General features: G+C 46.2%; 2 long non-coding RNA genes across 3 annotated transcripts; one reads left to right on the top strand and one right to left on the bottom strand.

Annotated features, from left to right (window-relative positions):
- The first annotated feature begins 258 nt into the window (after window positions 1-258).
- Window positions 259-3,656, top strand: LOC112980256 (uncharacterized). 2 transcript variants are annotated; one of them, XR_010385459.1, is made up of 3 exons: window positions 259-416; window positions 1,190-1,313; window positions 2,856-3,656. It is a non-coding gene; the product is annotated as an uncharacterized LOC112980256 (long non-coding RNA). The 2 variants fall into 2 exon arrangements; XR_010385458.1 differs by having other exon boundaries at window positions 260-416; window positions 2,859-3,656.
- A 3,407-nt stretch (window positions 3,657-7,063) lies between these two features.
- Window positions 7,064-8,576, bottom strand: LOC112995594 (uncharacterized). The gene is made up of 2 exons (XR_010385461.1): window positions 8,114-8,576; window positions 7,064-7,985 (listed from the first exon to the last, which is right to left on the bottom strand). It is a non-coding gene; the product is annotated as an uncharacterized LOC112995594 (long non-coding RNA).
- Between the last annotated feature and the right edge of the window lie 3,375 nt (window positions 8,577-11,951).

Raw genomic sequence — 11,951 nt, 5'->3', positions numbered from 1 at the left:
GGGGTGCATCTTGTCCCCAGATCACGGAGGTCCTCATTCCTGCTGGACATGACACAGACAAGGACAATCCCCACACAGCTCCTGAGGGGTGGCTCCAAGTCCCTGTTGGCTCAGGCTGCTTGAGAGCCTTGAACTGGCAGTTTCCAGCAGGGCTCCCTCTGGCATGGTGCTAGGCTGTCCTCACCAGCTGCTCCAAGAGCAGAGATGATGACACAGGATCTGCATGCTATTGGCCAGGAATATCACCTGACAATGCCAGCAGCCCGTGTATAAAAAACACCAACAGAGAACTTTTTTTGCTATTTCTTCAGCACAAGAAATAGTAGTGCTTGGACCGCACGGCAAAGAGAGGGATCCTGCCCCAAGAAGCTAGGGTACACGGCTTACACTGAGGGAGAAGTGAAGAAGAAGGAGACGTGAGTCCATTATTATGCCGGTGCTTCAGCTTGTTCACGTTTCTGCCTTGCTCCAGTTTCTGCCTGCCGCTTGGGTTTAGGGCAACATTTCCCACTACACCTCTGGGCTGTCCAAACTTCCCTAGTAAACCTCTCTTTTCTATTTCTTTCTTCTATCTGGCTGCCTCTCCAGTGCTTTGGGGAACCCCAGTAGGAGATGGTGTGCAGGACTTGCGCTATAGCAAGGAAGTTGGGCTCTTTCGTATTTTGCTAACCAGTTTCTCCACAGCTTTCTGAAAATCTGGCCTCCTGATAGACTGAATACAGGGACAGTTTCAGTTACAAAGAGTTGTTATTTCCATCTCCTCAGAGTCAAACCACATCTAAAAATGAAAAATGCCCATATTTTGGTCTTGTCTGTCACCAGTACAGGCCCTGGTAGCCTTTCACTGAATCATGCAGAACAACAAGTGCAAGAAGGGTATTGATATTCTGGAAAGCTCTCAACTCAGGGAAGCTTTGGAGAGAAAAGACAGAATTCTTACTCTATAATTTCAGATTCATTTCAGAAAAGTGAGCATTCCTTGCTGAGCTAGTCATCCTTTTCTTTGAAAGGAGAGCAACTGCTATTTCAAGAATGCAGTCAGCCACATGCTAGGAATTCCCATTGATCTCCTTTAGCTATAAAGATCCTGAATCCACCTCTCTTTTTGGCACCTGTACCTTCTCTCACCAAGCTGGAAGTCGTGACTGCTGCTGTTGCTGATAACCTGTCCTCATGCCTTTGATTCCAGATGTGGCTCCAGCTTTGCACCCTGCTTGCCCTCCTGTCCCTGAGCGGGAAAGCCACTGCCCAAGCCAACAACGCGCCTTCAACCCTGAGGAAAATTGTAGAAAAAAGTGTCTTGCCTCCACCAGGTACTGTGAGTTGCTGCCTCTAAAGGAAATCCTAGTGTATTCGTGATGTCTGTATCTTCTCAAGTGTATTAAGGGCACAGTGCGAAGTGTGTTATTAAAGGAAAATAATTCCCACTGAATCCTTCTGAATGGGAGCTAGATCCAGACTGAGAGATGACTGCATGTGGGCTAAGGGTCTATCTTCCCATGATAAGCTGTTGCAGGGCAATCAGAGCAGTCAGTGGAGCATAGACAGAAATTCAGCTGATCCTAAAGCCAGCCTTCTGCCAGGACTTGACTGTTAAAACTGACAAACCAATGAAATGTGAATGGTTCACAACTAAAACAAGCTCTTGAACCAGAAACATGGAAGTAGGTGTATTAACCTGAAAAAGCAATCCCACTCTGTTTTCTGTACCCTTGTATCCCCTTCTCATTTCTCTGACTTCTGTTCTTACACAGACCACATCATTCACCAGCTTGTAAGATGAGACTGAGTAATTTTGTCACTGCCTAATAGGACTGTTCCCCGCCCTCAGGTCTTTTCTTTCATAATATAACATAGGTGGGATCAACCAGCCCTAAACGAGGCACCTGAGAAGCATACATTAAGCACTTAACTCAGGAGACTAGTGGCATATTTAATGCTCTGGGATAGCATTCCTAAACTCCAGCTGATGCTGCAGAAGGGCACAGCTCTCCTATGGGTCCTGTTTTATCTCAGTCAGTCCTATGTTAATGTCTCAGATGTCCTAGAGCATATCAGATAGCACCAGATTCCTCTGTGAGGGCAGCTGAACGTTGTCTTTCAAGTAGGATCTGTACCCAGATTCATCCCCTAAATTCAATCTCCTATTGGTTTCCAGGGGTGGCAGAGAGATTCAGCCTAGATTAAGAGATGTAAATTTACGCATCTAAATGCAGGGTCTTGCTGCAAGTTAGGACACCATTTAAAACACCATAATAGCCACAGGAGATATAAGCCAGGATGACATCTGCCTTCCATAATTACACAAGAGTAAGGGAAGATTTCAGAGAAACGGAATTCTCTAAAGAAGACAGAGAGAGACCCTGAGGATGAGTGGGTGCTGTCTCCATCAGGACCAGTCGCTCCACTTAGTTCCCACCTTGCTCAATGAAGATATAGTCAATGCATATACCGGTTCAGGATGTGACTCACCTACACAATAGCAGACATCAGCATTAAATACAGTGAATTACTCCCTAAAAGTGCCTTTTTTTACTATTGAATAGGAAGATGTGTCAGTGCTTGATGTACAGGAAGATGACCCCCACTTCTCAGATGGGAAATAATGCATCAATGGTTACATGAGATGATAATTAGCTATGGGAATTACTCTTAAGGCCAGAAGAAATATTCCTGAGTGAAATGATTACTTTAATTCTGAATATCTCATTCTTTCAGCTTCAATATCTTGTGCTTTCATGCTTGTTAGATTAGATGGCCAAATCCTAAATATCTGGGAATAGCTCAAGGAGAAAGGCAGCATGCCAACACTACTGTACTAATAGCGGTCCTTCTTCCCCATTCTCTTCCCTCAGCAGCATCTCTCCAGGGACGCAGGGAAGATCGTGTGGTGCCAGGGCACTCACCGGCTGTAAAACCCTCCAGAACAGAGAGAAAGGATTTTTCCAAGCCATCAGAGGTCAAAACTCCTCGCAGAAAACGCCAGTCGTTTGAGTCAAGCATCAAATGGGTCGACTTCAGAGGAAGTTTGCCTAACTGGGCTGTGTCCAACTGGAACAACTATGCCAAAAGACAAGAATATGTCTGTGCTGTGTCAGGTTGCGACACGGGATCCTACTCCCCAGAACGCGGCCCCTATTGTTACTATCCCTATGGGGAAAAAGAGCTGTCATCCTCTCGTTTTAAGATCCTGATAAATGAAGGAAACAGGGCATGGCTGGAATGGAAAAGTGCATCCTTTGGCAATGCCCCATCAAATGCCGTTAGGAGTTGCCCATGGGAAGATATCTATGTGGGAAGGAACAAGTATGGTTTGGGGAAAGTGCATGGCCGCCACAGCGCTTTCTTTGTGGTCACTGATGGCTATGAGTCTTGGTATAAATACTATGACGTTCTGACTGTTAGGAGAGAGTAAGCGCATAGAGAGAGGGAACTTGGGAACAAATCATTTCATCCTAAGATAAACATCTGATACGTGTCAGATGCATGTTGTCTGCCTGTTTCTTGACATGAAGACACTGGACTGGTGTTTTTTCATTTGACATTGAATTGATGTTTTCCTACAAAGAAAATGTTCCCTTGACGCCATGCCCTATGTTTGCTGTATACTCTTTGAAGATACAAAATTGAGAATGCATTTCCTAATCTGTTTTGCTTTTATCCACACGCAATCTCTGCATTTCCGTTTATCATACAGCAAGAGGAAAATCTAATAGATGTAACACTAGCTATGTGACCCTTTACTATGTACCTCTGCAGGGTCCAACCTCTCCCTTTGACTTAGAAGCAAATAAAGTAAGTGAAAAAGCATGATTGATTGTTGAATCATTTTGCTAACAGAGCTAGCAGAAAGAAATGCCACACTTCCATCTGGGTGATGTCAGGGCCCTGAGCGAACTAATATGCCTTACTGGCCCTGACCAACCTTGTTTCGGGCCCCCATCTGCACCTTCTACCCAGGTGCTCCATTTTAAGCTTGGGCAGGTCCCTGCCCTGCCAGCTGTTTTATCGCACTTGGCTCCTGGCTCCCCATCCCTTTGGGAGCAGCGTAACCAGCCTCTGGGGCCTCCTCAGAGGCATCTGGGACCCTTCCCCTCCAGCCTGTCTAGGTTCTAGGACCCCTTATAAACAGCCTGAACCCTTCCACCCTGGTCCAAGACCTCCATGCCAAGGCCCTTTTCCAGTTCCCTGTCCCTGCCCTGCCTCTGTGTCCCCTGAAACAGCCCACTGACACCTCACAGCAATTAAATCGTTCGACAGAAAGTCTCTTCTGGACCCAGATCTCCATAAGGTGTGAGGACCCACTGTCCTGGGAGAGGAGGCTGCACTCAGGGCCCTGGGGGCACTCATAGACGTTAATGGCCCTGATCAGCCTCACCTGGGACCTCCACCAACACACCCAGGAGCTCCATGTAAGGCCCAGGAGCACCATTTAAGCTCAGCCTGTGCCTTCAGTCCCTGTCTGAGCTATGCTGTAGGTGTGTTTGTCTCAAGATCCATTATGACCTGCGGTGGGACGACCAGCTATCTTTACAGTCCCGGACCACATGGGTTTCGTGTGGTGTGAGGGAAGAGAGGAGAGGGAGAAGGAGATTTACTGCACAACTCCACAACTTATTTTAAAGATCTAAATTTACTACACAAATTACAGCAGTGCAAAGCAACAATTCTTATCAGCAGAAACTTAGTTCAACTAGAATACTCATTTTCCAATGCTAATTGATCTTACCCACATGTTGCCTGAATGGCCAATGTACACTCAATCCCAGGGAAGTAACTGCATCCCAAGGGGATCCCCATCCCAAGGGGATCCACAAGTTGGCAGACCCACTGTCATCCACAAAGAGCCAAAGACAGCCTCCGGGGCCAACCTATCCATACCCTTCAGGGGAAGGTGGAGGTGGAGTCGCAAGGCCAGTTGCAGGTCTCTTCGCGCAGTCGCAGTCCCTAGCTTTTGGCTGCTGCTGGGGTTCAACTCTCCTCTGTCATTGTTATGACGATTACACCCACAGTCATGGGGGGTGGGGGGGTGGCCAAACACCGCCAAGGGCAGGCTAGCTGCCTTGAGCACTCTTCAGCACTGGAGAAAGGAGTTTGAGTGACTGCGAATGACTGCTTTACTCTTGCAGTGGTGGTCCCAAGGAGAGATCCCATAGCTTGGGTAAGAAGGAGTTAATTCCAGTCCACAATGATTAACACTGCCCCAGCAGTGAAAGCAGGTGTTATCTCTCATGGTCCTGACAAGGAAGAGATAGTCCAGACCACCATAATTAACATTGTTCCAGCAGTGAGAGGAGGCTTTGTTTCTCAGGGTCCTGACACCCAAGCAGGCCTTATTTCAAAGCTTTGATATCCTCCTGATGCCCAAGCAGGCCTTATCTCAAAGTCTTGACAACTTCCCTTTCAGATTGTGAAGCACAGGAATGCAGACTGCTTGTAACTGGCACTAGATTGGGGGGGGGGGGGGTGAAGTGGGGAGCATCCCCACACACAACCATGTCCATGCCTGGCCAGGGACCCCACTGATCCTGAGCCGTAGACTGACTTCACAGCTTGACCTTAGACCCACCTCATCCCTATGAACCTGCTCAGCAGCTGCTTGACTGTATCTGACCATAGCTAGCCTCACCAGACTTGATCCTGACCCTGACCTACAGATTGACTTTCCAGCTTGTCCTGGGACCTGCCTCATCACCATGAACTTGCCTGATGACCTGGACTCTTGGTTGAACCTGGTTACCATCCTCAGGCCTGCCCTGGCCTGAGGTCTAGTACCTTTACTAGACTCTTCAGAGGGGAGATTCTGGTCAAAAACCATTGGCTTCTAGTACCATTTGGAACATGTGGGGCTATTCTGCCTGGCTCCCAGATGCTGTTCCCAAAGGCTGTGAGGCTCTGAAAATACCCTGTCACATTGGACAGCCTGATGTTGATCCCACGCGTTCTCAAGGACTGAAATCCCATCCAGGAACAGGAAAGATGTGGAAGGAGGGCTTTCAGTTCTGACAAAGTCCTGAGATGTGGCAAAGGGAGACCAGGAAAGGCAGGAAACACAGACATCAGCTACAGCCTGTGGAGTGAGTAAATGTGAAGCTGGAGAGTGGAGGAGACACCATCCTCGTCAAAGATGGCTAAGAGGCCAGTGAGGGAAAGGTAACTCTGTGATGTGGCATCCCTGTGAACTGAAATACCAGGAGTGATTTAGGCATCTAATTACCTTGTGCTTCTAGTGCCATTTGAATGCCCTTGCAATTGCTGCCTTTGCTGAAGAGATTCTCTACCTGCAACCACAACACAGCCAAATTGCACTTCCTTCAAGGAGTGAGGGAGCCACAAGATGTTTTTAACTTTCAAAAAAACCAGGAAGTCCTTAAAAACATAGCAGTTTGACCAGCTGGTAATTGTAGGGCCAGGGGGTGCCACAAAGAGGCGCCTCACTCCCAGGTTGCCCTACACCTTCTGCAAAAGCAGAATCTTATTATTGTATTTCCTTGAAGGCAGCTGCATGAGTGACAGAGCTGCAACATTAGGTCTCACAACACAGGGTGAACAGGAGAAGGAGAAGGGATGGGCATCAGGGAAATCCTCCCGCCACCTCAGGCTCCTCTCTAGTGGCTGTTGTGTGCCATTGCCAGTATATGATGGAGGGAAAGGGAGGGGATATTGCCACCCAGCAGGCAGCCCCTGAAAGTCTCCTCCTTTCCCTCCTTCAGGCAGTGCCGTGTGATGGGTACTTCTGTCCTGGAGAAGTCAGAAGATCTCCCAGCTTGACTCAACCAGGACTAAATAACCAGTGCCACCAGCATAATTGTTTGTTCTCTGTATCAGTTTGTATCTGAGCAATGCAAGTTTCAGAAACAGCGTCAGGAAAACACGCTCCACTCCGAAAACTGACCATTGTGTGTCCCTCCTCCACCCCATCTTTTTCTACCATCTTTGGTGCAATGGTGTCTGCAAGATGCAAAGGCCAGCTTGGCTTTATATACTGGGTTATACAGAGCTTAGGTTCAGGAGAAAATTTATGAACTAGAGCCATGCTACAGAAAGAACAGTGAGAGCAGAGTATTTTTCCAGCCCAACTTTAATTTCCCACCCAAACATGTGTCACCATCCCCTCACACAAGGTCATAAAGAGAGGAGTTGGCTGAATTCCTGAAAGGAAAGGATTGCCCTGCTCATAGAAATCTGAGCCTGTAATTCATCTGGAGCGAGACTGTCTTTGTCAAAGGCAAGCTGGGAATTCCACCATCACTTCAGAGTCCTGTAAAACTCCATAAAAGTGAATACAATTTGAAAGAACAGAGCAAAAGACCCCAAATTCCCGATATGCACTGAAGGGAGCTGAGCTCCACTTGGGTGGAAAAGCACAGTACAATTGAGTCACAGGTTCAAACCTTGTCTCTAGAGGCCAAGGGTGTGTTCTTCTGATTAATGTTCATTCCCTGTCTGCCCTCTTCTGAGCAACAGGTCAAAGTTTTTCCTTCAATAAAGCTGGATACTAAGCCTTCCAGAAGGCTGATTCACCTGAGGATGAATGAGGCATCTTAATTTGTGATCTCCCTTTAATGGTGAGCTAGATGCTGACGCTTGTGCTCAGAAAGTTATGTTGCTGTAAGACACTTAATAAGTGGCACATTTTAAGTTGGAGAAGAGACAGCAGTCAACTCCTGTCCTTCGTCGTTCCACCACTTCTCAGCAAGATACTTCATAGACTTCCCTGTATTTTCCCACAGTTTTTTAAAATCTGTTTTTCCCAAATACTCTATGAGGAGAGGCTTGATTGTAGGCTCCAGATGCTGCTTAATTATCTGCTGTGCATTCTCTGTCGTGCTTTCTTTAATATATTCCTCTGTTTTTTCCTCTAATAGGAGCTCCATCTGCTCTCTTCCATGTCCTTCTTCATCATTACAGCAGAACCAAAATGGATATACAGTGTACAGGCCATAAGCAATGACAAGAACAGTAAGAACAAGCAGCCCAGAAACCTGACAAAACAACAGATAAACAGATAACAGATAAAATGATTCCCATACTGATACATTCCAGACTCTTTGCACATACAAAAAATGTGGAAATTAAAGCACTTAAAATCCTAGATTCCTAGGACTCATACCTGGGAGAGCATGTAGGCAACAGTAGGTGATTCCGTTGCTGTGTTTTGTGTTGTCTTTTGAGTCCTGTTTCCTTCATTTATTGAAATCACGCAGTCAATGTATCTTCCATCCAACAGCAGGATCACACACCAAAGTAGAGGAGGTAAAAGTGCTCTGCAAATTATTTCAGCTTTCTGCGAAACTGAGTATTTCTTCATGCAGCGAGCCCAGGGGATGCAGGAAGGCTGGAAGATCAAGCTCAGGAAAAATATAATTGAAACTGGAAGCAAAAAATAGGACATAACGTAGTAAAGCTTTAATCTTGCCTGCTGAGGACATTTAAATTCAGTCTCCATTATTTCTTCTACCACAATCATAATTATGGTATAGAATGGTACAGACAAAATATTATAATGCTTTTTCCAAGCACTAAAGAATTGCTTTCTGACTGACATTTTGTTCAGTGGTTAATACTTCACTAACTCAGAGGACGAGGGAATTCTCCCATGGCTTTATATCATCTTATTACACACTTCCTGTTGACATGACTGGAAATGATTAACCAGCAGACGAGAAATGAAAATGAAAACACATCTGGTAATTAAACCCAGATATGCCTACACTCTTGTTTGTAGATTAGGATTATATATTTGTAGATTATACTCGTCTAATAAAGAAATTGCTGGTGAAATGACATACAGGGAAGAACTTGGATGCAAAACCCTCAAACAGCCCCTGAGATGTTCCTGGGCATCTGAGAATTTCAACAAGGGATACATCTATGGCAGCAGATCTGGGATTTCTGCTATAGAACCTGTTTCAGGGAAGGGATCCCATTGATTGAAATTTAGAAGTTTAGGGCTCAATTTAGTAGTCTTGCATTTAGTAGCTTTTCAAATATTCTCCAGTTTCCAAGACACCCACTTGAGCCTTCCAAATGCTTCACAGGACCTGTGAGAGACTTGTGCCCTGCTGCAGAGCTGTTCACTTGACCTATTTTAGGTATCTGCCCTGGAAGCACATGCCTCTAACCAAAAAATAAAGCTCAACAGCTATTTCTTTTTCAAAATAATATTGAACCCTTTCCCAGAGTCTATTTGACCATGCAACCATTTCTTTAAGTCATGGAACCAGACAGTTCCTCCAGGTCTGTGAGTTAGCTAACCCTCACCTCTAACTGCACAAGTAAAGAAGCACACAGGAGGAGAAAATTAATATGCATATGTTATTGAAAACCATGAAAACTTTGAGTTGCTGAATTAATTGAAACAGCTGCACATTGGAAAACGTAATGGCAGGTAGGGCAGAAATCCAAATCAAGTTCTTGCAAGGAATCCAAAGGTCAGTCTTTTTATGACTGTCACTAATCAGTGCTAGTGTAACACCAGGACAGGTCAATTATGGAGTGTCATCAGTAACTTTCTTCATTACTTTGTCTACAACTATAAGACTCAGGGACAAGCTTGGGACTTGATGTTCTTGCTATAGTTTTCTATACATATGACCTCTTCTCACAGGTGCACTGTGACAGAACACAGGCTGGAATGGAAAATTCCAATTAGATGCAAGCTGTTTTGGTGTTTTGGTTTGGGGGGGTTGTTTTTGTTTTTTAGCCATGAGGGTGGTCAAATACTGGAATGAGGTGAGAAATCTTCAGCCTTGGAGGTGTTCAAGACTCAAGCAATCTGATCTAACTAGACCTACTTTGATCAGGAAGTTGGACTACAGGCCCTGGAGACCAGGGACAAAGTCTGAAGAAAGGAAAACCTTTGCTTGGTGGAGGAAGATTGGGTTAGGGATCACTTTAATGTACTGGACATACACACATCCACGGGCTTTGATGGGTTGCACCCACAAGTGCTGAGGGAGCTGGCAGATGTCATTGCTAGGCCACTCTCAATCACCTGTGAGAGGTCATGGCAATCAGGAGAGGTGCATGAGGACTGGAGGAAAGCAACTGGCACTCTGATCTTCAAAAAGGGCAGGAAGGAGGAGCCAGGCAAATACAGGCCCGTCAGCCTCACCTCGATCCCTGGGAAGGTGATGGAGCAGCTAATCCTGGATACCGTATCAATGCACATGGAGGACAAGAAGGTGATGAAGAGTAGTCATGGATTCACAAAGCAGAAATTATGCTTAACCAGACTGATAGCCTTCTGACTGGCTGGGTAGATGAGGGGAGAGCAGTGGATGATGTCTCCCTTGTCTTCAGTAAGGCTTTTGACACTATCTCCTGTAATATCCTCACAGGCAAGCTGATGAACTGCAGGCTGGATGAGCAGAGTGAGGTAAACTGAAAACTGGTTGAACAGCCAAGCTCAGAGGGCTGTGATCAGTGGCAAGAAGTCTAGTTGGAGGCTTGTAGCTAGTGGTGTCCTCCAGGGATCACTACTGGGTCCAACGCTGTTCAGCTTACCCATCAGGGCCTGGATGAAGGCACAGAGTGTCCCCTCAGCACATTTGCTGCTGAGACAAAACGGGGAGGAGTGACTGACACCTCAGACAACTGTGCTGCCATTCAGAGGGAAACCAACAGGCTGGAGAAATGGGCAGAGAGGAACCTCATGAAGTTCAATAAAGGGAGGTGCAGAGTCCTGCACCTAGGGAGGTATAACGCCATGCAGCAGTACAGGCTGGGGGCTAAGCTGCTAGAAAGCAGCTCTGCAGAAAAGGACCTGGGAGTCCTGGTGGGCAACAAGTTGGCCATGAGCCAGCAATGTGCACTTGTGGCCAAGGTATCCTGGGCTGCATTAGGAAGAGCATTGCCAGCAGATGGAGGGAGGTGATCCTTCCCCTCTGCTAAAAATCAGTGAGGCCACACCTGCAGTGCTGGGTCCACTCCTGCGCTCCCCAGTACATGAGAGAGATGGAGCCAATGGAGCAAGTCCAGCAAAGGGCTACTAAGATGATGAAGGGACTGGAGCATCTCTCACAGTAGGAAAGGCTGAGAGAGCTGGGACAGTTCAGCCCGGAGGAGAGAAGGCTCCAGGGGATCTTATCAATGTGTAGAAATATCTGCAGGGAGGATGTGAAGAAGACAGAGCCAGGCTCTTCTCAGTGGTGCCCACAGGGCAAGTGGCAACAGGCACAAACTGAAACACAGGAAGTTGCATCTGAGTCTAAGGAAAAGCTTTTTTACTGGGAGGGTGACAGAGCATTGGTATAGGTTGCCATGAGAGGTTGGGGAGTCTGCATCTTTGGAGCTATTCACAAGCCATGTGGACAGGGTCCTGAGTACCCCACTTGAGGTGAGCCTGCTTGAGCAGGAGGCTGGACTAGATGATCTCCAAAGGTGCCTTCCAATCTCGATCATTCTGTGATTATCTGATTCTGTGACCTCCAGAGGTCTTTTCCAACCCAAATTATTCTGGGATTGTGATTTTTTTTTCCTTGCTGCTATAGGGTAAATGGGAGAATGTAAATAAGGATGAGAAGCCACTGTAACACAAAGAGATAAGCAATGCGATGCCATAAAGTTTGCCAAGATTACGAGAGAGCTGCAACCAAGTTTCAGTTGCACTTTTACAACCTAAGATCTGAAAATACAGAGGTAGAAATTTAAAGACATTAGAGGAAGAGTGCAGACATTACTCAAATTTGAGAATTAAGTTTGTCAATAAGGGGGGAAACTTAGTGGGATGCAACGGGAGAAGCCCAGAGTAAGAAAAATACAGTCAAGTACATGCTGATATGTCCTCATCAGATCTTCCTAATGGACAGATAAAGTAATCTTCTTTTCCCTTAGGGTAGAGGTAAAGGGGCAATGTACAGAGCTGCAGTGCATCTGTCTAGCAACAAGTTTAGCCAGCATATAGTAATCCCCAGTGGAAATTACTCTGAAGAAATGGGCAGGAGAGG

Source organism: Dromaius novaehollandiae, chromosome 31 (assembly GCF_036370855.1).
Source record: "Dromaius novaehollandiae isolate bDroNov1 chromosome 31, bDroNov1.hap1, whole genome shotgun sequence".
Lineage (NCBI taxonomy): Eukaryota > Metazoa > Chordata > Aves > Casuariiformes > Dromaiidae > Dromaius > Dromaius novaehollandiae.
This window is presented reverse-complemented; position numbering and strand designations above follow the sequence as displayed.